This window comes from Anser anser, assembly GCF_964211835.1.
Source record: "Anser anser genome assembly, chromosome: 3".
Taxonomy (NCBI): Eukaryota; Metazoa; Chordata; class Aves; order Anseriformes; family Anatidae; genus Anser; species Anser anser.
In genome coordinates this window covers 42,904,237-42,928,236 of record NC_139722.1, presented here as the reverse complement: position 1 = coordinate 42,928,236, position 24,000 = coordinate 42,904,237, and positions in this window count along the sequence as shown.

Here is a 24,000-nt window from a genome sequence, read left to right as displayed (position 1 = left end):
CTTGCCAAAGCCTGATGTGAGAGAAATACCAAGAGCACACAAAACACCTCTGAAAGCTGTTAAGCTGCTTGTTCCAATTTCCAATTTGTATTTATTTTTTTCTTCTCACACACTATGATTGGATTTCATACAGTAATCACACTAATAATATAATAACTTTATAAGAAAAGGAAAAGAGGAATATCTTTTGTCTAGCAAGGACAAGTATTGTATCAATTTCTAACTAGTCCTCCCATTTTGCTTGTATGCTTATGGTACTGTAAAGAAAAAACACAGAAAAGTAGCTAACACTTGGGTCAAGTGCTCATGCATGCAGATGGAACTGAAACTGCATGCATTAATAACTGTGAAACCATATTCTGCTGTCCAAGGAGGAGGTATTGAGAAGGGATGCAAAATGTTTCTCTTCACCTGCATGAAGTTTCCTTGGGTCACCAGGAAAGTTTCCTTTCACCATGCATGTATATTTCATAGTCAGTAGGTCTCTCATGTCACTGTGGGCACTTGGAGCAACCATTTTTCCCTTCACTAGTTTAGTATCACCAAGGAAAGAACAAATGCTTGTGCAAGGACTACATGCACTACATTTCCTTCACCTCTACTTTAGTGTAATGTAAATTCATGCCCTCAACCTCAGTAGAAGAGACAGAATATTCCACCAGCTCAGCTCCCTGAATTAGGATACTCTCTGTATAGCTACATAAATAAGGGCATATGTCGCATTTCAAAATATTAATTTTAGTGTATTTTTCTAATATTAAAGAGCATTTCACAGACTCAAAACAAAAAAGTATCTTAGTCTGTTAGTCTATCTTATCTTAGTCTAGTAATCATTGCAAGCAAATCATTGCAAGTTAACTTGCAACTGTTTTCAATGTAAGAATGTTAGACTATGATATAATATATAGCATCATCAGTTCAGCCTTAGAAAATTCTTACTTCATTTTCCATTTCCAACACATAATTTATCCATTTTTTTAAGTGAATTTTCTGTAAAAAAAGGCCATGGATAAATGGATTTGTCTGTCAGTGGATTTACAGCTCCAAATTATTTTGGGTTAGCTGATGAAGATAATTAAGAAAGAGCAATATTTATGAATGATTATGAAAATTATTAGAAATTTAAAAATATATATTTGTGTTAAAGCTGTATCTGTTGTTGGAAAACAAAATCAAAAACAGAAAACTATGGTATTTTGGCATGGAATTGCTGTTTTCTCAAAAATACTAAGTGGTAATGATTACTTGTGGTCTCAGAATCATGACTGATTTAGTATTATTATTTACTTATGATGCTGTAGACATCATTATGGGCATGTATGCTTTGCATACGTGGAAGAAGTCATTATTAAGAATTCTAAAAGAATGCACAGAAAGAGGATTTAATATATTCTCTGTACCTTGTGTTTTTAACTGAAAGAGGCAAAGTGGCAGTTCTTTATGAAGCTTGCAGATCTGCTGCTTCTGCTCAGTATGAATTGTAGAAATATCAAAATATGTTTAAATTAATATGTGGTTTAGCATTGCATTCTTTACTTTATAAAAATGTTATGAAATAGGCACAGTCAATTGATCTTCACTATCTTTAATAGTTGCTCCTGGGAATAAATTTATATATGCAAACTATACCTATTTTTTTATCCCACAGGCTAGGGATTTCAAGAAACAGAAAACATTTTTTTTCTACCACTATGTCAAAGAAAAAGTGTAGGTGAAAATATTAAGAAAAAGCATGATAGGAAATCCAAATTTCCATCATGACAGTGAGTATTTGCCTTATAAGAAGCAGTTCTCTCTCTCTCTCTCTCTCTCGCTTTCTCTCCTCTCTCTCCTTTTTTGTTTTGTTTTGTTTTGTTTTGTTTTGTTTTAAGGATATGAATATGACATCTACCCATTAACTCTCTTAAACATTGTTCAATACCTATTCGATCAATGGTGTAAAAAGTCCCGGAATCAGAAACATAACCCTTTTCTCTTAGATAAATTTATTAGTCCCCTGGCTTTTGCATACAATAAGGGAGAGTAAAAACAATGTGGCATTTTTTGATTGGTGGGTTTGTTTTATTAGCCTTTGGTTAAGCCAGTTTAAGCATTCTTAAAATGCTTGCAAGTTTTTAAAAAAACCTGTCCCCAAATTACATGAAGTATATCAAAAGAAAGTTTCTAGTGAAAAATACAGAAAACATTAAGCAGGAAAGGACCATGCAGCTTAATTCCAATAAATGTTGGAAGAATCTGAAATCATTCTCTGGTTCAGACAATGCTGCATTCTTGTGATTTTTATAAAAAGGTTACATTTTTTTTTTAACTTATCCTTTTGTTCTCCAGTTACCTCTCTCACTGTGCTTACCTTCCTTCTTTGCTTTATTCTTTCTTTTCATGTTGTCTACTGTTTTCCCACTAATCTCTCAGAACAGAATTGCTTACAAATGATGTCAAGTTCTCCAGGAGTCTTCTGGGTTCCATTGAACTGACGGTATACATCCCACATCAGTCTTCTTGCTGCTTTGTTCTTCCTTAAAGTTTAAACTTACATATTCTACAGGTTCCCATTAAAGTGATACTTCAGAAAATCCTGTACCTAAGAGTTTGTCCAAGAGCATTTATAGACTTAACTACATTTTTATGCATATGCTGAGATTTTAAAATGTTGATATTAGCAGCAGTTGAGGTCAGAGCTGCATTCTTTTCTGAGAATTAGCAGTGATTATATTTTGGTTTCACGTAAGGATTAGATTGTAGTTCAGTCAGGTCTAATGGTAGTCAAATCTTTTCCAAGCTTGGAAGACAACTGACATATGAGAATTCAGAATTTAGAAATAGAAAAGTCAGAATTGGTAGTGAAAGAAAATTTGTCTCCTGCCATGTGTAGGATGTTGTAAGCAATGGAAAGGAAACAAAACAAGACATGACACAGCACTTGATTGCAGTTTTAATGAGTTCCACTTCTGGAAGGGATCTTCTAGTTTGTTTGACTAATGCAATACTTTAAAAAGTGTATCTAATTGAAGGGCAGTTTTCCAACCATCCTTGTATTAGCAACCATGACACACTAGTGATGAGCGGGGAAATAGTTTTCTTTCCAATAAGTACTTTGAAAGATTGGTTAAAAACAGTTCTTATTACAAATATAATTAATTTTTATTAAGAATGCTTTGCCAATAGATCATAATTTACCTTTAACGTATTCATAAATTTTCACTATATAATTTGGACAAATAATTTCTTCAGCTGTGGACTACATAACGATTTGCTTTTCTTCTCAGTGGTGGATGGCTAGTTACCTACATCATATTATATTATCTCTGCTTTCAATGAGAAACATTTGAAGTGCAGCAGAGCAAGTATCAACTAATGAGTATTGTTGATGAATAATTTATAGAAACCTTTTTGGAACTTTGTTTCTAAAGCATTTTCACCAACATTTATCACTGTTTAGATAAGAAAACCTAGTAGTATGACCGTGTGGATAATGCAAATTGAACCTAATCTTTTCGTTCACAAACAGAACATAACTCAAAGGCCTTCAGTAACAAAAAGTAACTTTAGTTCAAATACTCATCCAGCTCTCTGTAATAATATTATTCTAAAGATAAGTGTCTTGAACTGAGGTTTCAAGGTTTAATGTTCTACTTTAATATTTCTAAAACATTTACCTTTTTTTGGGTGAATAAATATGTTTTTATGCATGTGTGTATATTGTATGGCAGCTAAGAAAGATACTGAATAGCTGTAGCTTTATTTTGGGATACAAGGTGGTGCTGTTTCTTTTTAAAACTGAAAATAGTATGTTGATATGATCCTACAAAAAGCAGCAGTACAACACTGTGTCAAGGAGTATAGAGCTAAGAAACCAAGTTCTCTGTTCTATGTAATTACTATGCAGATAAGGCATACTTACAGCCATATGTATGTGGGTGTTTGAATGTGCAAATATATATATATATATATATATACACAATCCCAATAGACAGTATTAAAGTAATAACAGACTTCAGCCTTTGATATAACACCGAATTCTAGTACTTACACACAGGGTCAGTTTCTTACATTAAGACAGTAAATGAACCAACCTACATTTTTTTGTAGAACAAATTTACTGAGCAGCCTGATCTTCCTGAGCAACCTGAACCTCTCTGAGCAACCTGACCTAGTGGGTGGCATCCCTGCTTATGGCAGGGGGGTTGGAACTATATGATCTTTGAGGTCATTTCCAAACCAAGTCATTCTATGATTCTATGATACTGGCAACTTCTTGAAGACTGATTCTTTCCTCTGGACTGTACATGAATGAAGGATATTTGAGCATTTGAAACTCCTGTAGTTTTAAAAATATTAAATTTCTGTGACCTGAATGCTTATGTGTTTGCTCTTTAGGTTTCTCTGAAATAATGACAGCTTTTATTTTTAATTAAAAATTAGAAATGTGACAAAAAACAAATTAATATTGTAGCACTATACTCTTCTCAGATCCTTCCCTTCTCCTCAGTATTCACTGTTACCAATCTAAGCGTTATACCACGGACTGCAAGACTCATTTTCTGAGCTCTGTGTTAACTATCTTTTTTTTTTCCCCATGTAAATGAAATGACCTTGGCCCTTCTGAAAGCTCGTATTTTGTCAAAGAACTCAGGGAACCTGAGACTGTGGTTAATGAAATATGAGGTAAATGAATAACAAGATACTATTAAAAAATATCTTAATGTCACAGTGCTGCTGCCATTAGCATAGATTTTTCAAAATACCTGTCTAGTGTTAAGATTCATAATCCTGAGAAGGTCTTAAATTGTAGTCAAACTGTGCATATCTACAGTTCCAATGAAACTGATGAGATTACTTACATAAGAGACATGCATACCTAAGCCTTTGCTGAACTGGAGAACTTAATTTCTATAGGTAATGCCAAAATAGGTCGCTCATCTTGCCAACAGATTTTTCTTATATAATCCTGCAAAAATTAAATCATTTCAAATGCCTACACAACATGACCAAGTTATTACAACCTGAGTATCATGGATAATATCTTCTGGGACTAAAATACTTTGTACACTGCAGACCATTAAGATACAGTAAGATCAATAGATTTTTGTTTGCTTTTCATTTGTATATTTCTTAAAATGTGGACTAGGTAGATGTTTTATTGGTCTATCTCTGCAGTTACATAAAATTATTTTGCATTTAAAATCTCAAATGTACTAGTTTAATACACCTTGAGAATATTTTAGATCTTCCTGTCCCGTCTGACAGTGTGAGCATGATTCTCTACATTTGATTAAAAAAAAAGGAAAAAAAAAAAAAAAAGAGCCTACCTTTCAGTAAATTTAAAGAGTGTACATTTGTATTTTATGTTTTTCTTCATTGTAATGCTTTACAGGAAGAGCTAATGCAAAGTTCTAAACACTTCTGAACATTGTTGCTAAGATTTTGAAAAACAAAATGTGATAGTCTCTTGGGCTAAACTGTGCAATCAGTGCCTTAAGTCCTTAAGTGCTGGATCTCTGTAGGGGATTCTATTGCTGTTAATCAGCTGTGTTTACAGTAAATAAGAAGAGATAGGAATCTCTCAATGAAAGCAAGGCATACCTGAAGCAACATAAAAAAATGGCTATGTCCATACAAGTAAATGAAACATACTCTGGTGACAATTTAAATTGAAGTTTATTGACTTAGTCATAAACCTACACACATACACATACATAACTAAATTTGGGCAACAACTGAATGTTATAGTGGAAATACCACCTAATACTTACTGCACATGAATATTACCCCAGTTCTTTAATGTCGACCACAGCTAAAGATGAATGATATTTGATTGTAACCTACATCTTTTGTTTTGTTTAGTTTGATCCTTAGCACTTACCTTCAGCACCCATACACATATATATTAGACTTGGTGATACATAGTTTGTCTAAGTATGTAACTAAATCAATTCCAGTAGTCAGTAAACACAAAGAAATATATACTCACATTACAAGATCAGGAGCTACTTGCACGAAGTACATGAAATGACCATGGCCCTTCTGAAAGCTCGCATTCTGTGAAAGACCTCAAGGATCCTTAGACTGTGGTCTAAGCTGTTTAATGGATGACTATTTAAATTGTGAACCCTTATAAATAACTTGCAGATGTATGCACATATATATATATATACGTACAAGGCGAATGATTCTCATCTTACAGAATAGCAATGAGGAAAAAATATCGTTAAAACACTCAAAATACATTCTAATAAAAACTTGCAGCATGATATACATCCTTCTCCTTGTGAAAGCATGACTGATACTTCCCAATATTTATAGTTGATAACTCAATCATTGACTTCACTGACCCATTTTGAACACTGATGTTGTTTAGAAATAAAAATAAACTGGAAAAGCAGCATACTTAGTCCTCCATAAAAAAAATTGCTACATGGACCTAGAATCCGTCTGCAACTACAAATAGATACCCTCTAAAGTAGGGATAGCTCCTTCTAGGTATTAATATGGCCTTATGCATACTAGTCACTCAGTTCAGCTGCAAATTAACAAACAGTGGGCTTTTGTAATCAAGCACTGATTTGACAAAACATGACAGAATTTGCCTTTTGCGTCATACCTTTCTCTTGTAATCTTCTCTTTTAGACTGACTTTTTTATTTCTTTTTCTTAGAACCTTATCATAGAATGGCTTGGGTTGGAAGGTCATCTAGTTTCAATCCCCTTGCCATGGACAGGGATGCAAACCTTTTTATGCAGGTTATCTAAATGGAAATATCTATTTAAAGAGTGATATAGAAAGTCCAAAATTGTTAACTATATTTTGATAAAAAGTATAATTATCTAGAAGGTAAAGGTCAATAAACCTAAGTCATAAAGCTGTATGTCTAGCTAGATGACCAAGGTCAGGTTAAACAGGCACTAATAATAAATCTCTACCCAATGAAAGTAATCTAAGTTTAGAAATGTAAGGGAAAAAAGAAATAGTGAACAAATGAGAAATGTACAGTAGTACAATATTATCATATCTTACATAAAAATGTAGTAGTAGATATAACAGTGGTTATGGGAAAAATATCTGAGTGATGTGGATAAAAGTGTCTCTAGATGATGATATGAAGTCTAGACAAATATATCAATCTAAGAACTTCTGAGTCTTAAGGGAACTTTGAAGTAATAGGAAAGGTTTTGTCTTTATCAGGACACAAGCACAATCAAAATCTCCACTGAGTATTGTGCACATTTAAGGTGAAGAGGGGAAATAATAGTTTTACAAATTTCAGAAGTCATTACTTGGAACATGGGTATATCTTTTATTGTATGATTCATGGATTTTAAGTACATGTTGAATTATATACTAGCACATTAACTATGAAACATTGTTCATTTCCCTGTACAAAATAATGACTAGTGGACAAAGGGGAAATTGGGCTTTTGAACTATACACTAGAATGCATAATGCATTACATTTTCCAATTATGCTTATCACCTAGTGGAAGATCACCAGCAAGTATATCATTGAAATGATCTGATTGAGCATGCTGATTAGGATTTCCCATTTGTGATTTTTTTTTTCTAACATGCTTTTTTACATTATACGTGGTACCTTTCACCTTGTATTCATGAGATACAGGTTTATTTTTGTTCTGTTATTGATTATTTATGATTATTCCTCATATCAGGGAGTATGATTCAAATAGCAATGAAGACAATGAAATTAATTCGGGAATTTCAATGGACTTTGAATTAGACCTACATTTGCAGCTTTGTTCAATTTTATGAGAATTACAGTAATTGTTAGAACATCTTAAACACTGAATGTAACTTTCAAATATGAGAGTGAAGCTAAGTATTATTATTATTATTATTGGTGGTCGTGGTGGTGGATAATTAAAAAAGGGTTAAAATATTTTACTTTAAGGCAATTCCTGTAATAAAATAATTGAAAAATCTCTTAATAGTTCAGTCATTAAGAATTAACTTGAAGTCATTGGGATTTATGCTAGCTGCCCAGGAGAAAATTTAATAATGTCAATAAATTTGGGGGATTTTCATGGAAGTAAGCTGCTTGTCAAAGATTTAAGTCCATATTCATGTGAGTACTTTATAGTTGTGCTGCTGAGCACTGTGAAATCAAAAGAGTATGTGTCCCACTCTGGTAGTGGAATTCAGAAACAGCAGCTGAGGATGAGAGGTATTATACCTGAACAGTTGTCACATGTGATGGTCAAACCAAAATCTGGAATTCAGCCAGCAGGAAAAACCCAAATGACATGGAAGTATGTACAAAACTGTCTTTACTCTAAGAATTAGGTACAGACATTCAATAATGACATAAATGACCACATGAAAGTAAGATTAATTACTCAGAAACTCCTTCTTGGTTCCTACGTCAGTCAAAAATATTACAATAGACAGAAGTCAGTTGTTTTCTGCTGAAGATCACCAAAATTATGGAAGGGGCAGGGGTCATTGTTGGTGTAATATTATGCCCATAGAATATGCCTGAGAAGAGGGAGGCTTGAATTCAAATTTACAACTAACAGTAGAGGTTCCATGTCTCCAGCTTTTGTCCTCCTGATAAATTAAATGCCTTAACTAATACTGCAATCATCTGCCCCTGGAAGAACTTTTTTTTTTTTTTTTTTTTTTTACAGCAGAGAGAGGAAGGGAAGAAAATGAATATGAGAATATGACACGACTCTATACTCCACTGACTACTGAAAGCTGTAATGCTGTTGTGGTTTTGCTTTAGTTTTCATAAAGATCTATCTCCACTACATATACAAGCAACCTTGGCTGATGTAAATTCGTTTTACTGTCTTCCTGGAATAAGGAGGATTATTCTTGTGGCTGTAAGCTTATTTGTCTTCTTGGTTGAATAAGTACTGAGCCATGTAAGTACTAACTCCACCTGCTGATAAACTCAACATGACATTCTTCATTCAACAGATTGACATGGGTCTGATGTAAATTTGTTTTAAAGTTTATTTGTTTGTTTGTTTGTTTTTGGTATAAGATATTGTGGCAAGTAGAACTATGTATGAATAAAAGTTTTGTCTTGAGTTCCACAAATAGTTCCACAAATAATACAGCCTCCTTTAAGGTACCTATAGAGAGCGATAAGGTCGCCGTTGAGCCTCCTCTTCTCCAGGCTGAACAATCCCAGTTTCCTAGAATCACAGAATGGTTTGGATTGGAAGGGACCTGAAAGACCATCTAGTTCCACCCCCCCGCCAAATATAAGAAATATAATAAATACAATAAATATAATAAATATAATAAATATATTACAATACATAACATAACAAACATAAACATAACATAACAAATAATAAATATAAGTCTCTGATGAAGCCAGAACTTTAACAAAATTCCAGGAGTCTCTACCTAATACTATAACCTTTCTTGCTTTCTACGTAAGCTTGCGTAGACACTTACAGGCAGCACTTTGCACACTGCAGTCATATCCACTGCAGTCATATCCATGAACATTCAAGTATGGTGGAATTAGCAGGAGATTACATAAAGCCTAAGGCAGAAACCAGTTTGAAGTTTCTTCTTTATTGAAAGGAATGACTTCCCTTCCTTATTGAAAAAAATCACCTTGTTCTTTCCATAAAAGTGACTATCATAAAATAATATTCTGTGTAGTAGATATAAATTAACTGAATCTTGAGATGTCCATAGTATGGAAGCAGCAATATCATTAGATATTGAGAATTTGCTTCAGGAAACCGGCCATTGAAGAAATGGCTTCAATCTGTAAACAAGTGACATAACCTATTGGTATGCTTAATTATCTCTGTTCTGTGTTTTGCTCAATTATGCAGGCATTCATTTACCCAAGTAAATACTCATTAAAACAAAGATCTATACTACAAATAGGAATTTACCTTACTCTTGCTATTATGAAAAGTATAAGACCAAAAAAATCTTGAGGAAATTCAGCATCAAGAACTACCTTGTAGCCTAAGAACAATTTGAGAAAACATCAATGTTGCAATGAGATGCTGAGAATATTTGCATGCAAACAAAAGTAAAACCTTCAAGGTTTATAGATGAAGGACTATGAACTTTGTAAAGGGAAAAGAATGACTTTTAGTCTAAAATATAATCATTCAATGGTGAAAGGAATCAGACTATCAGCTGAATAAGGAATAATAAGGAGCAAGTATGTTCTCTGTGTTACCTAAATATAGAGAAAGACCAAGAGTTCATGCATCTAATTCAGGACTTCAAAACCATCATCAGCTTTTTATGTTTAAACCAACAAGGCTTGCAAGAAAGTGGGCCAGGTTTCCTCTACAATTTCAAATTCAAATAATTCACTTTGATATTTAATAGAGTACTGTTTGCTAAGGTAAACATTTTGGTCACAGTGATGACAGATGTGCCCATACAACCCATATAATTTTTTTATTTTATTTTTTTAAGGTGTCCCAGCACACTCAGAGGCTAGCTTCTACAACATGCTAGAATAGCCACGTAAAAAAAAGTACATTTTTCAACAGTATATATATGTGTTTACATTTATACAGAATTCTTTGAATAAGACGTCTGTTACAGGCGTGTCATTGCATTCTCTATGATGTTGAAGTCTGTATGCTATTACACTTTGCTCAAAAAGGCTATCAGAGGAAGTTACTACTTCTTTCCTAGGACTTGATCTCACAAAGAGTCAAAAAACTTTTCTTTCACCCACCAAAGCACTTAGACACATACCTCAGTTTAAAAATGTAATTCAAATCCAGCTGGGAGTAAGACTGTATTTAGAATCACAGCCTTGTTTAGGTACATCTCTGGACATTCGGTACTTAGCAGCATCCAACCTTTATGCTCTAAAAGCAGCAGATACAAATGCCTTGTTTAGCCCTTGTCTATGGAAGAAAAAAGACGCATGGACCTATTAGTGACTCTCGATGTTTATTGTAAATGTCTGCTACTGCATGATTTTTAAAGCTTGGCTTATTTTTTGCAGCTGAGTGAAGGCTACTGCTTGGTTTACAATGCATATCAAATCCAGTTAAGGGAATGGAGCTGTTAAAATTCTTTTTACACTGAGATCAAAACCGGCTTTGCTAAACCATGTAATTTTTTCCAGTGAGCATAGAACAGAGGCACTTATTTGCATTAAAAGGAGTTTCTTCATGCAATAAATTTTACATGTTAGCCAATATATTCTTTTTGTAATATATTTGCCACTCATATAGAAGAGTTGAGTAATTGTATAATGAATGAAGCTCAAGAAGAACATCAATTACAGGTATTGAAGAAAACATAACATTGGAATTATGAATAACATCTTATTTTATGTCACTCTATACATTTGTCTTGTGTATGAAAGTCTATAAACATTTCAATTTATCCATCCATAAATGACATAGATTATGCTCACTCTAATGACAACAGTTCTAATTAATATCTTTCACAGTGAATTCAGTACTGGTATTTCCTCTCTCTTTAGTGGAAGGAAAAACAACAACAACAAAAAATGTTAGGAGCACCTTAGCGCATGGAGAAGGAAATATAGTAAATGGGACATGCTTCTTGTGTGCCTGAGGATTTCAGCTTGGCATTTGGATCAGGTGACATGGAAAGGTAGGCAGAATGAGAGATAACATATCTAAAACTGCTTTCACAATGTGAAATTCCCCCTTTGTTCCCACTGGCTCCCAACAACAACAGCAAAATCTCTTGAGTTAATGTACCAAGTAAAAAGCCAAAGCATATATTTTTTTTAATTATTATTATTATTAAATAACCTTTACAAGAGAAATGCAGGAGAGGAAGGCAAGATAAAGAGATTTATCTGTTAGTTTAATACATCCATGATTCTTTTAGATATCTCTGGGAAAATCTTGATTTAGAAGTGTAGATGATAAAGAGAAGATTCTCAACACGGTTTGTTTTCCTCAGATGAAACAGGGTGAATTTTCTACTGTGAAATCCAGCATAAATAAAATATATTATATTAACAGTAACTCATGCTTTGCACTCCAGGAACTCTTGGGAGAGTTAGCAAGTGTGCCATTAGGAGCAAGGAACTAATGGCATCATATTTCTTTGGAAATATTGCTGGTAGACAAGAGGGAAGTGAGACTGATATATGTTTTTAATGACCTTCAGATTATTTCTGAAACTTCTGAAAACTCTTTTAAGTGGAATAGAGATTAGGAAAATTAAAATAATTTTGAAATGTCTATTTAATTCCATCATGTTTTTTCCTAAGTCTTATCTCCAAAGCAGAAAAAAATATATATATATCGTATAGAAACACAGCATTTGTTATGTCCATACATACTGCTGTTTTTATGGGACAAGCCATTACCTTAGATGAAAATCTATCAAAATATTTTAGGAAAAGATTAATATTGTTACCTTTCATAAAAGCAGACAGTACTGTACTAAAATATATTCACAGGTCTTTGTTTCTCTAGCAGTTTTATTCTGATTCCTACATACTTTTAAGCCACTGAATAACTCCGTATCATGTAGCACTTGTTAGGTTAAGTGGTAGGAAGTTCACTTGCACATGCAAAGAAAGCACAGAGAAACAATAGTGAGAGGAGTAATTTGATTAATAACTTACCCTATCGTCTCCCAGGCCCAATGCAGAAGAGTCCAACAAGGCACATTTCCACAAGACCAGAGAAGAACAGGGGCACAGTGAACCCAAATCAAGGACTCCAGAGGAATGACCACCTGCCCAGGCCCCTGTCAGGACAGCCATAAGCCCATTGTCCATGCGTGAGACCTATCACAACCAGCCAGCCGAGGCAGCTCTCTGGATCACCCTTCAGACTAAGGAGGGTCACTGCCTAGAGTGTGGGACACATTATGGGACACAGAGGAAAAGCATTTTGGGACTGCACAGGGCTTATTATGGGATACTTATGGAAGAAACTGAAGGCTTAAAAATTGAGGGATTTAGGTGATGTGGGTAGGAAGAAGTGTGGAAAATAGAGGGATAAGGAAATAAAAGGGCCCATTGGCATATAGTGATTTGCCAGTTGATACACTTGTCTACGCGTGCCCTGTGCCTGATCCCTGCAGTCTTCCCTGTCTCCTTATTAAATTGCACCTTCAGCAATTTTCTGATAAGGATGTCTTCATTCTGTGTGCATGTGTATATGTGGGAGTCCATGGTGCCAGTGGAGTGAGTGTGGATGTGCAAATGACTGTGTGATCAGCAGCAAACATCATGGGACAAGGTGATGAAAAGGTGAAGTGCCCTGGGAGCTAGGGCAGGAGTAGGCCTCTAAAAGTCAGCTCTGTCTGTGAGAGTGCCTGTGTATTGATAAGGATGAGAGCACAGGCAGGGACCAGGGGAGTCCTGGCCAGCTGTGTGTGATAGGTGTCCACTGGGAAGTGGAGTGGGCCTTGGGGGCTCATACGTCCAGGGGCCAGCAGCAGGGAATACTGTAAACAAGGGTCAGTGATTGGGCAGAACAAGTATCTGAGCCCAGCTGCTGGATGGGCCTACTGCGTACTTATTTCTGGCAGCCTTTTTACTTCAGGGTTTTTGCTTGTGATATGCCTTCAAACCACTCTGTCATGTGATTTTGTTGAAATAAGGTCATTATGCCCAACAAAAATGCCCCCAAAATACAAAAATATAGTCACCTGCATTTTACAAAAAGTAAGATAAGCAAGGTAGTTCTACAACCTGAAATAAGGCTTTCTGCTTCACAAACAATTTCTACTTTACTTCTCATGGTTTATGACCTTTGCAGTAGGATATTGTATGCTCCCTGCAAAAACATACACACCTCAGCATTTGCTACTTCGTGCTAGGCAGCACTGAAGTTAAACACAAAGGAGGCAGCATATGTGTACCATCTTCCAAATCCATTTATCATATCTTGAGGTTTTTATATTTGTCTTTTTTTTAGACAGATGTTCAAAACTGAAACTACCATAGCCACCAAAGAACATGAAGGCTGGTACTGAGGAAACAGCAGAGACCTCAGCAGGCAGTGGCAAGGGACTTAGCAACAAAAAGTTGGATTTTATTGCACTAAATTTAATCTTGTCTAACTCCTCAGTTAACTGTATTATTCCATTCCAGACAAACCTTCTTTGTAAAGCCCTCCAATGACAGATATGGCCCTGCTTCCTCTGCCTTTCTCTCCTGGTGCCCACAGGTATGACTTCCTATTCCAAAGCACTGAAGTGTTTACCTGAGGGCTTCCCCGAACCTTTCCTACTGCAGTTTACTCTTTCTTATACCCACTATAGACAGAGAAAAGACTATTTCTTCATCTGTAACAGCCTTTTTTTGTACTTGAACAGTATCATCATTCCTCCTTTTTTCGTAGGCTAAACAAGAACATGTCTTTTATATAAATTATATACAATGTTTTCCTCCCTCCTGTATTAGTGCATCCTGCCTGTGGAGGATCACTTTTTCCAGATCTTTTTCCTTAGGTTGCCTACAATACTGTAATACTAACCAGTGTCAAAAGCCTTCCTAAAGTCAAAATGCATAACCATACTATTTCTTCCTTAACCACAAGATCTATTACTCAGATGTAGAAGGAAATGTGCTTTTCTTAACATGATTTGCTCTGACAAATCTACATCAGCTTCTTGTTATATTCTACTTGTTTATAAATTGGTTATTTGTTTATACATTTTGGAATTCTTTTGAAGGTATGGTAGAATCCCTGAAGTATTCTCCTTTTGTATTCTGAAGCTGAAAACTGCATTTTTTGCTTCTTCTGGTCATTTGATCCATTATCCTCCACAAATTCTCAAGAAAAGCTGCTGTCATTTCAGAGATTACTTCAGCTGTCTTTTCATTACCTCATCATGAAATTTACTCCAGCCAGTAAGGCAGCTTCATCGGGGGCCCAACTTAAATGTCTCTGTGCTAACACATGTAGCACAAGGAAAAAAACAAGAGGAGTTAGAGATGTACGCATGACTGCAGGGCGATGACCTCATTGTCATTACAGAGACATGATGGGATGGCTCCCATGACTGGAGTGTTGGAATGGAAGGTTACAGGCTCTTTAGGAAGGACAGGCAGGGAGATGAAGAGGGGGCATCACCCTCTATGTCATGAGCAGAGGGAGTGCATGGAGTTCTGCTTGGGGATGGGTGAGGAGCTGACAGAGAGTTTACGGGTCATGATTAAAGGATTAAAGGCAGGGCAGAGACAGGTGACATTATAGTGGGAGTCTGCTACAGTTTTCCTTGGTCAGGAAGACCAAGAAGATGAAGCCATCCATAGACAGATAGAAGCATCCTCATGTTCACAAGCCCTGGTCCTCACAGGGAAGTTACTAAGCCACTGTTCACCATATTTGAGAAGTTGTGGGAGTCCAGTGAAGTTCCCACTGACTGAAAGAGGGGAAACACAACCTCCCTTTTTAAAAAATGAAGACTCGGTAAACTACAGGACAGTCAATCTCACCTTTGTGCCCTGCAAGATCATGAAGCAGATCCTCCTGGAAACTATGCTAAGGCACATGGAAAATAAGGAGGTGATTTGTGACGGCCACCATAGTTTTGCTAAGGTTAGATCATGCCTGACAAGCCTGGTGGCTTTCTACAAAAGAGACATGGATTTGGTGGATGGACCACTCAGTGGATAAGGAATTGGCTGGATGATTGCACTGAAGGAGTTGCAGCCAATGGTTCAACTTCCAAGTGGAAATCAGTAATAAGTGGTGTTCCTCAGGTGTTAGTACTAGGGCTGCTGCTGTTTAACATCTTTGTCAGTGACATGGACAGTGAGATTGAGTGCACCATTAGCAAATTTGCCGATGATACCAAACTGTGTGGTGTGGCTGACATGCTGGAGGCAAGGAATGCCATCCAGAAGGACCTGGGCAGGCTTGAAAGGTGCGCCTATACAAACCTCATGAAATTCAATAAGGCCAAGTGCAAGGTCCTGTACCTGGGTAGGGTAAGGTCCTGTCCCAAGCACAAATACAGGCTGGGCAGAGAATGGATTGAGAGCAGATCTGAGAATGACTTGGGAGTATTGGTTGACGGGAAGCACAACATGTGCTGTCAATGTTCACTTGCAGCCCAGAAAGCCAACTGTATGCTGGGCTACATCGAAAGAAGTATGGCCAGCAGATTGAGGGAGGTGATTGTACCCCTCTACTCTACTCTACTCTACTCTACTCTACTCTACTCTACTCTACTCTACTCTACTCTACTCTACTCTCCTGAGACCCCACCTGGAGTTTCACAAAGAACAATTCAGCTCTGGGGCCCCTAATATATGATGGAGATGGACTAGGAGCAAGTCCAGAGGAGGGACACAGTGGAGTAGATTTCCACACTGCAGCCCATGGAAGAGCTCACAAAGGAGCAGTTGGATGTAGCCTGGAGGAGGCTGCAGCCCATGGAGAGCCCCTGCAGAAGCAGGCCCGGGGCTGGAGCTGTAGCCTGAGGAGAGGAGCCCATACAGAAGACAGTGATCTGGTGGGAGCTGCCACCTGTGGGGGCATGTTTTTGTGTGTGTATTTTTGAATCAAAGAAGAATCAAACGTGCATGTTTTTGAAGCAAAGAAGAGAACCAGATTTATCCCAAATGGTCACTTGCTACCTTCTTTCCCCCACTTTTGGCAGCTGTAGTTTTCATGAGTGGCCTAAATGCAATTTCTTGAGAAAATTTCAGTTTCCCATGATATTTTTTCTCACTTTGACAGGCTTCACATGAGTCATCTCTTAAAAATTTGATGAAATTTTTGAGAAAAGTTTTCTTGAAATTTTCTTCAGTCATAACAGATGTTGATGTTCACTCCCAAATTGCTTTCCAGCTCTTCAAGCAACCCTGTCCTACCGATTAGAAGGAAATCTACAGGAAAATCTCCCCTATTTGTGCCTTTGCCTTCTATGTCACTTTCTGTAATACCAGAGACTAACCTCAATTGATCTAGAGTATATATTTGGATTATAAATCCAGATCTGTTAAATTAAACAGTACCTTGCAACATTCCATTTCACTGCAATGTTGATAACAATAAGGTGTGGTGATAACAATAAGGTGGATCTGCTAAATTTTTCCTAAACAATTCCTCAGAAATCAGAGCATTCCAGGAACCATTTCCACTGAGCAGTTTTCATACAGACACCCTGTTCTGGAAAAAGAGAGTGAAGCCACCCTGCTCTATAGAGAAAGAGAGTTACTCGCAGAGATACTGGCAGTTTCGTGCCAGCTATTCTCAGTAAATGAAATATTTACTGTTATAAATTCAGTCACTGAGTCACCACACTGAATGATAACTACATTTAGAGTTGTATTTGATTGATTCTCAGAAGTTGCTTACTTGGATATTCTATCCTTCCTTTTGTGAATACTGGAAATTCCTGTATAATGCAAAGTCCAGTATAAAATATAATGCAGAAATATTAAAAGCTTCTGTGTTCAGGGGTGTATCAGACTGCAGGATGTGTCAAAACAATGTCAAAACAACTCTGGTCCCATTGTTTAATGTAACAATAAGGCAGAATTTGCACAGAAGCTAACTGAGATTCATGCTTGCTGCACTAAATGAACCATTTTTTTGCCCCCCAAATTCTTCTCTCTTCTATAAGAACAAGATGGTGAAAAAGATCACAATAAACTATATATTACAGATTTTCTGTTGCTTTTACTGCTTTATTGCTAATTTTTGACACATTACTGTTTCCCAGTGAACAAACTTGTCTCTTTATCTTTGTATATAATTAATTGAACATCAAAAAACATCATCAGTCAGAAACTCTCACTTCTAGTAAGGAAATAAAATAGCAAAACAATTTTGCAGCCATAAAAATTGATCTGCCTCAGGGACCTGCAGCTTTCTTTATAGACTCTATTTGCTGAGAGAAAAAAAAAAAAAAAAGGAAAGCTTTGGAAGCTTTGGAGTCAGTCTGTAATATATACTGTATAATACATTTCCACAGTATTAAACATGTTTTGGTATTTGTTCAAGCTATTTGTGCTGACTGGAGAATTTCTGTACTGATTTTTTTTTGTGTGTGTAAAACACCAGAAGAATAAAAAAAAAATCTTAATAGACATGCTGAGCCAACAGTCCTAATTCAGCAGAGTATTTAGGTCAAAAATAGTAACTGAGGCTAGTATTAGGAATGCCATGTTCTCTAGCCTGTGTATGGAATCGAATGAGACAATTAATAATATATCTAGCAGTTTTGACTCTCCAGACTAAATGGCTGAAATATATTTACAACTGTGTTAACTGGGGGCAGCTATCAGAATGGTTCCAGAGGGAAACTTCAACTCAAATCTCTGGAAATAAAAGAGATATCAGAGTCTTTTCACTACTGTAACATTACTAGAGAAACCCTTGATAACTATGCTCATACATATGTCCAGCATATTTTTATACATGCCTTAGTGATAAAGTGCCTGAATGGTTAGAAATTAGAGTTATCAATAGCCCTGTTCCTCTCAGACTGTAAATTAGTCAAATGTGATTGAGAGGATAAACTAAGGGAAATATTTCAACTATATATGGTACTTTTGAAAAATTACACTCACAGTAGTAAAGTGATACTGAATACTAGGATTGGGTTTCAGACATGAGAGTTTCAGGTTTTTAGAAAATGGTATTGACTTCTTATTCTGAAAAAAATATGTTTCTTAATAAAAGCAAAAAAAATGTTGAATCTTAGGAGTTTTTCTTAACTCTGATATGACGAGTTTTGAGGCCTAAAAAACTACTCAATAATAGGCATTCGCTAAACCCAGTAAATATCTGATTCTTGATCTTTCAAAAATGTTACAATATGACCTTGACAGAATTTGTACCGAGTTAGTGAAATGGTGGTGATATAGAGGCATTTCAACACAAGGCATGATCAAAATGTTATATAGGAAGAGCAGACTACTTTCAAGCTTTAAGAAACAGAAATTGTAGTACTGTAAATTCAAGGTCAATTGCTCAGGAATTAATAAGAAAATCTCCTGTAACTTGGACAGAAAAGATGAAAATGACAGAGGAAGAAAAAAATCTAACATTCTGATTAGTCGTAGGACATGGGGTTTTGATTGATATCAAGCTGAACATGAGCCAGCAACATGCCTTGGTGGCCAGGAAGGCCAACCGTACCATGGGGTGCATCAAGTACAGCATTGCTAGCTGGTCAAGGGAAGGAATTGTCCCACTCTGGTCTGCGCTGGTGTGGCCTGACCTTGAGCACTGTGTGCAGTTCTGTGTGCCACAGTATAAAAAAGATATAAAACTGTTTGAGAGTGTCCAAAGGAGGGCAACAAAGATAGTAAAGGGTCTAGAGGGGAAGATACCTGAGGAGCTGCTGAAGTCACTTGGATTGTTCAGCCTGGAGAAGAAGAGGCTGAGGGGAGGCCTCATGGCGGCCTGCAGCTCCCTCACGAGGGGAGCGGAGGGGCAGGTGTTGAGCTCTGCTCTCTGCGGACAGCGACAGGACCCGAGGGAACGGCATGGAGCTGGGACAGGGGAGGGTCAGGCTGATTCTATGATTCTATGACATTCCTGATCTTGAATATGACGCAAACCTAAGTTTATATATATCTTTATCCATGAAGTACAGACATATATAAGATAATGTTTATCACTGAGCACAACACATCAGGTGTTGCTAAAGGATTAAAGAAAAACAGCAAGTGTGTGTTGATCGTGAATAAATTTATGCTAGAAATTAGATGTAGTTCCTCGGTTATAAAACAATCAGGATCATCCTTCTAAATGACAATAGTAGTAGAAAATTTAATGTTCTGGATGGAATTGGAAAAGCTAATGATAATGAGAAGAAGCAACAACATGATGATGAAAGAGTTATGCTACTTCTGAGTTGAAAGAAAAGTTAAACTATCAGTACTGAAAGTGGGAAAGTGAGAAATCATAAATGATGATAAAGTTGAATTAATGACATTTGGAAGCTAGCTGCATAATGGCAGAAAAAAAACAGGATAGGAAGGAGGGACTATGAAAGCATAATAAAGACACCTGAAAGGTTTTACTCTTTCCTTGTGCTTTAATTTGAAGTGCTTTGAAATGGGAAATTCTAATCTGCCTCTGAAAAGGAAATGGAATAAAAGAAAGCCGCTGATTTACTTTTATTTGTCCAGCAGTCTTTATTATTATGCAACATAATATTGCTATTTTTGGTCTTGACCAGTATCCCAGCTTTTGACTTGAAACCATCAAGAATCTATAGAGACTATTTCAAGCCCTGAAATAAATTTTTGTTTAGCTTTAAAAAAATAAAAATAAAAAATTGAAATGTGAATATATAGAGGAGGTCTTCTCAGCATATTCTAGAGACTGGGAAGATACAAAGTAAAAGGAGGTCAAGGGCATTTTCAAATTTCCCTGAATCTATGGGCTATTTCCATTTATGTAAATGTTTGGTTTTCACAGGGTAATTTATGTATACTCTCATTTTACTGTCAGAACAATAATTGCTGTGGATGTGTATTTAATCCTAAAGAACGACTGTTTCTGGTTTTGCATGTAAAAAGTCATAAATGATGACTGATTGTAATAATTTATTTTTTGAATATTAACATTTATAATTCCATGTGCTTGCTGCTTTTTAAGCCTATTTTCAATACACAGAATGTTCGCTCTATTTGTACATTTCATGACCTTGCTTCCTGAAGATTTGACGAATGTAATTGCATTTCTTATCATGCATCTAAGTCCTAAAGAAACATCTTCGGCTATTTAAAACGTGAGTAAATAGTAATAAAACTGAAGCAAAGGAGACGTCCTTGCTTTGGAAGTGCTTCACTATGTTATTTTTCTAGTCACTTTGTCATAGAGTCATTATGTTAAATCTATAACTGAGAATTAGAAAATTATCCATCATGGATGAGAGTTCAATACCTGCAGTCAGTCAGTACCTGGCAGTAACAGTAACACACTTCTGTTTCTCCTCATCCGGAATTTGGGGGATATTCTTTTGAGAACAGATTACAGCCTGTTTGTCAAGACACTGTATGTCTGTGCCCAGCGGGCAGCAGGCACATCAGGGGTGACTTCTGTGAGGAGAGGCCAGGGCTGCCCCATGCCAGACACAGCCAGTTCCAGCTGGCTCCAAGGGCCCCAGTGCAGGGCATGGCTGGGCCCAGCAGCCAAGAGGGCTGACCTCAAGGAAACAGGCTAAAGAAAAGGTAAACAAACAAAGAAACAAACAACCAAAAACAAAACCAAACCAAAACAAGCAAACAAACAAAAAACACTCCTGGCAGTAAGGAGTGAAGAAAAAAACTATGAGGAACAACCTTGCAGACACCAAGGTGAGAAAAAATGAGAAGGTACTCTATGCACTGGATGAGATTCACCATTGAATGGACCATGGTGGAGCAGACATCCATGCTGCAGCCCAAGGAGGACCTCAGGCTGAAGCAGGTGGGTAAATCCTGAAGGAAACAGTAGACTGTGGAGTGCCCATGCTGGAGTAGGGGAAAAGCGTGAGCAGGAAGAAGTGGCAAAGAGGAGCTGTTAAGGTATCAGATAGCAGTATGCAGAAAAAAAAATAGGTTTTAATAATGTTTAGTTAATTAAGCTGTTCTATTTGAGGAACCATTGCTGTCTTTGAGGCTGACAAAAGACAAAGTGGATGATGTTTATGGTTTTGTAAGTAGTCATTCAAAAACAGAAGATATATAATTGATAGGTTGAATAACAGACTAAAAACATTTCATATCTCATTTAGGTATTTGAATATGTCTTACTTTATGATGGACTAGATATATGTATATATATACATATTTATATTTTTTATGCACAACCTAGAGTTTCATCTATATATATATACATAGGTATATGTTTATATATATATATGTACATAAGTCTAGGTTATGCACATACTATAGCAACCATATTTCTCTATTTAGATATACAGTGGCTATTTTACAGTTGCAGGGTGTCTTCTAGAATATTTAATTTTGTTACCAGGTTAACACAAAATCAAAAAAGCCAATTTTGCACCATCACAAAATAGTATTATTAAAGCAGTCTTAACAAAGAAGCCAAAGAGTACAAAAGATCTTATAGAAAATAATTCCCATGAATCTGTCTGTGGTCACTGAGGGGCTGGACCAAAGCTGAAACTGACCATTCATCACTTACATGAAATTGTACATTCCGGTATAAAGAGTTGTTAATCTTTTACTTCTAGTATCGACTAAAATATTTTTGAGAAAACAACAGCAACAACAAAAATGAATCAAAAGACTTTTTACCTATTTGTATTAGACTGCTGTTTTCACTATTGGCTTACAGTTTTTTATTTCAATAGCTGTTATACATTATAGAGTTTTGTTCTTTGCTTGAAAGTAAATCAGCCAATTAAACCATATTGAAAAGATTTGTAATTTCATGGGAGGCACTGCAGATGGTATCAAGGTAACTAATGGTGCAAATGTGCTTCTGGACTTCTCTGATGCAGCTGCTAAAAAAGGGAGAATTTTGCACCTGGTATTATGGCACATGGAAGCTTTCCTCTGAAAACCTACCTTTGGCTGTTTAAAAGAAATTGTTTATACATCCTGGCAATGCTCTGCTTTTTGAGGGTCCATTGGTATATCAATTAAGCATGCAGTTAAAAAACATTGAATAAATAGTGATTTTCCCATGTGTTTAGCTGTACAGAAACATTGTATTGCATTTTGGCAATGTATTGCACAGTGATGTGTAATTCATTGCCAAAAATTCAAATCTTAAAATCTTCAAATCTTTTTTTTTGTTTGTTTGTTTGTTTTGTTTTAATTCAGATCAAATCACCACCATATTTAATAGGAGCTGCAGTTCTTTATGCACTCCAGGATTAATTCCAAAATAAAGTGAACCAATGCTCTGTGTATACACAGTTACAAAGACTACTGCAATAGATTCAAGTGTGACATTTCACTACTCTATTTGATATACGCAGCCTAATTTTTATAGGTCTTTCTTAAGTTAACTCAATTTTATGGCCAGGAAAATTGCTACCTGTGTAACATTAACTTTGAAAAATATCTTGCATGAAATATGATCCATATGCATGGTACTTACTGTAGTAAATATTAATCTTTTTGTTACAGGCTGTTTGTCACAGAGAAATGGAATTGGGAATTTTATAGACAAGGATGGTACAAATATTAAACACAAACAGTTCTTATGTTCTTTTTATTTAGTTAAAAAAAAAATCACGTTGATGTAGTTTCCGGATAATTGTGAGTATTTCTGGCACAGTACCATGTATTTTCTTTTCTCATATAACATTTAGTAGTTAAGAAGAGATTTTTGGTGGTGGTGGTTTTTTTTTTTCCGCACAGGAAGTCATAAAAAAAATGGTATACAGTGTCATACCCAAGGCCCATGTGGTCGAATACCTATCTTATACAATTACCAGTACCAGAGCCTTCAAAAGAAGTGCAAGTTCATCAGCACAAGGAAAATTTGGACCAAATGACGTTGGACTAGATGATCTTTGAAAGATCTTTAAAGATTTCCAAACCTGATGGGCTTCTGGATTCGTAGATTCCTCCTGTCCCAGTCTGATTGATGTGGCTGCTGTTGAGCCCATTTTCAGGTCTAACCAGTAACAGGCAGCTCCAAACATATGGATGCACGCACAACACTCATAGTCACTATACAGATCAACACAGCCACAAGAGCAGCGCCTTTACTGGCAGTCACAATAGCACAAGCAGCACTCATGTAAAACACAAACAATGCAGACGGTCCCAGCTCTGCAGATCAGGGTGTGGCTTTACTAATATCACACACACACAAGCACACAGAGATTTGCCAATAGCTGGCTCTGATCATTTGGTTTGTCCCAGGCACCCTCAGACACCAGTAGCTCAAGTTGCTGCTCCCCCAGCTGACCTGTGGCTCATTGTCCCTTCTCTAGTTGGTGGAACCATGGCTCTAACGGTGAGGTCTAAAGTTTGCTGTCAACTTCATGCATACACTGCACACACAAACACTGGAGAACACACTCGCACAGAAAGTTAGAATAAAGTTTACTGAGAAGATAGCACAGCAGTCAGGCACAGGCTATGCTAAGTATATTGCCA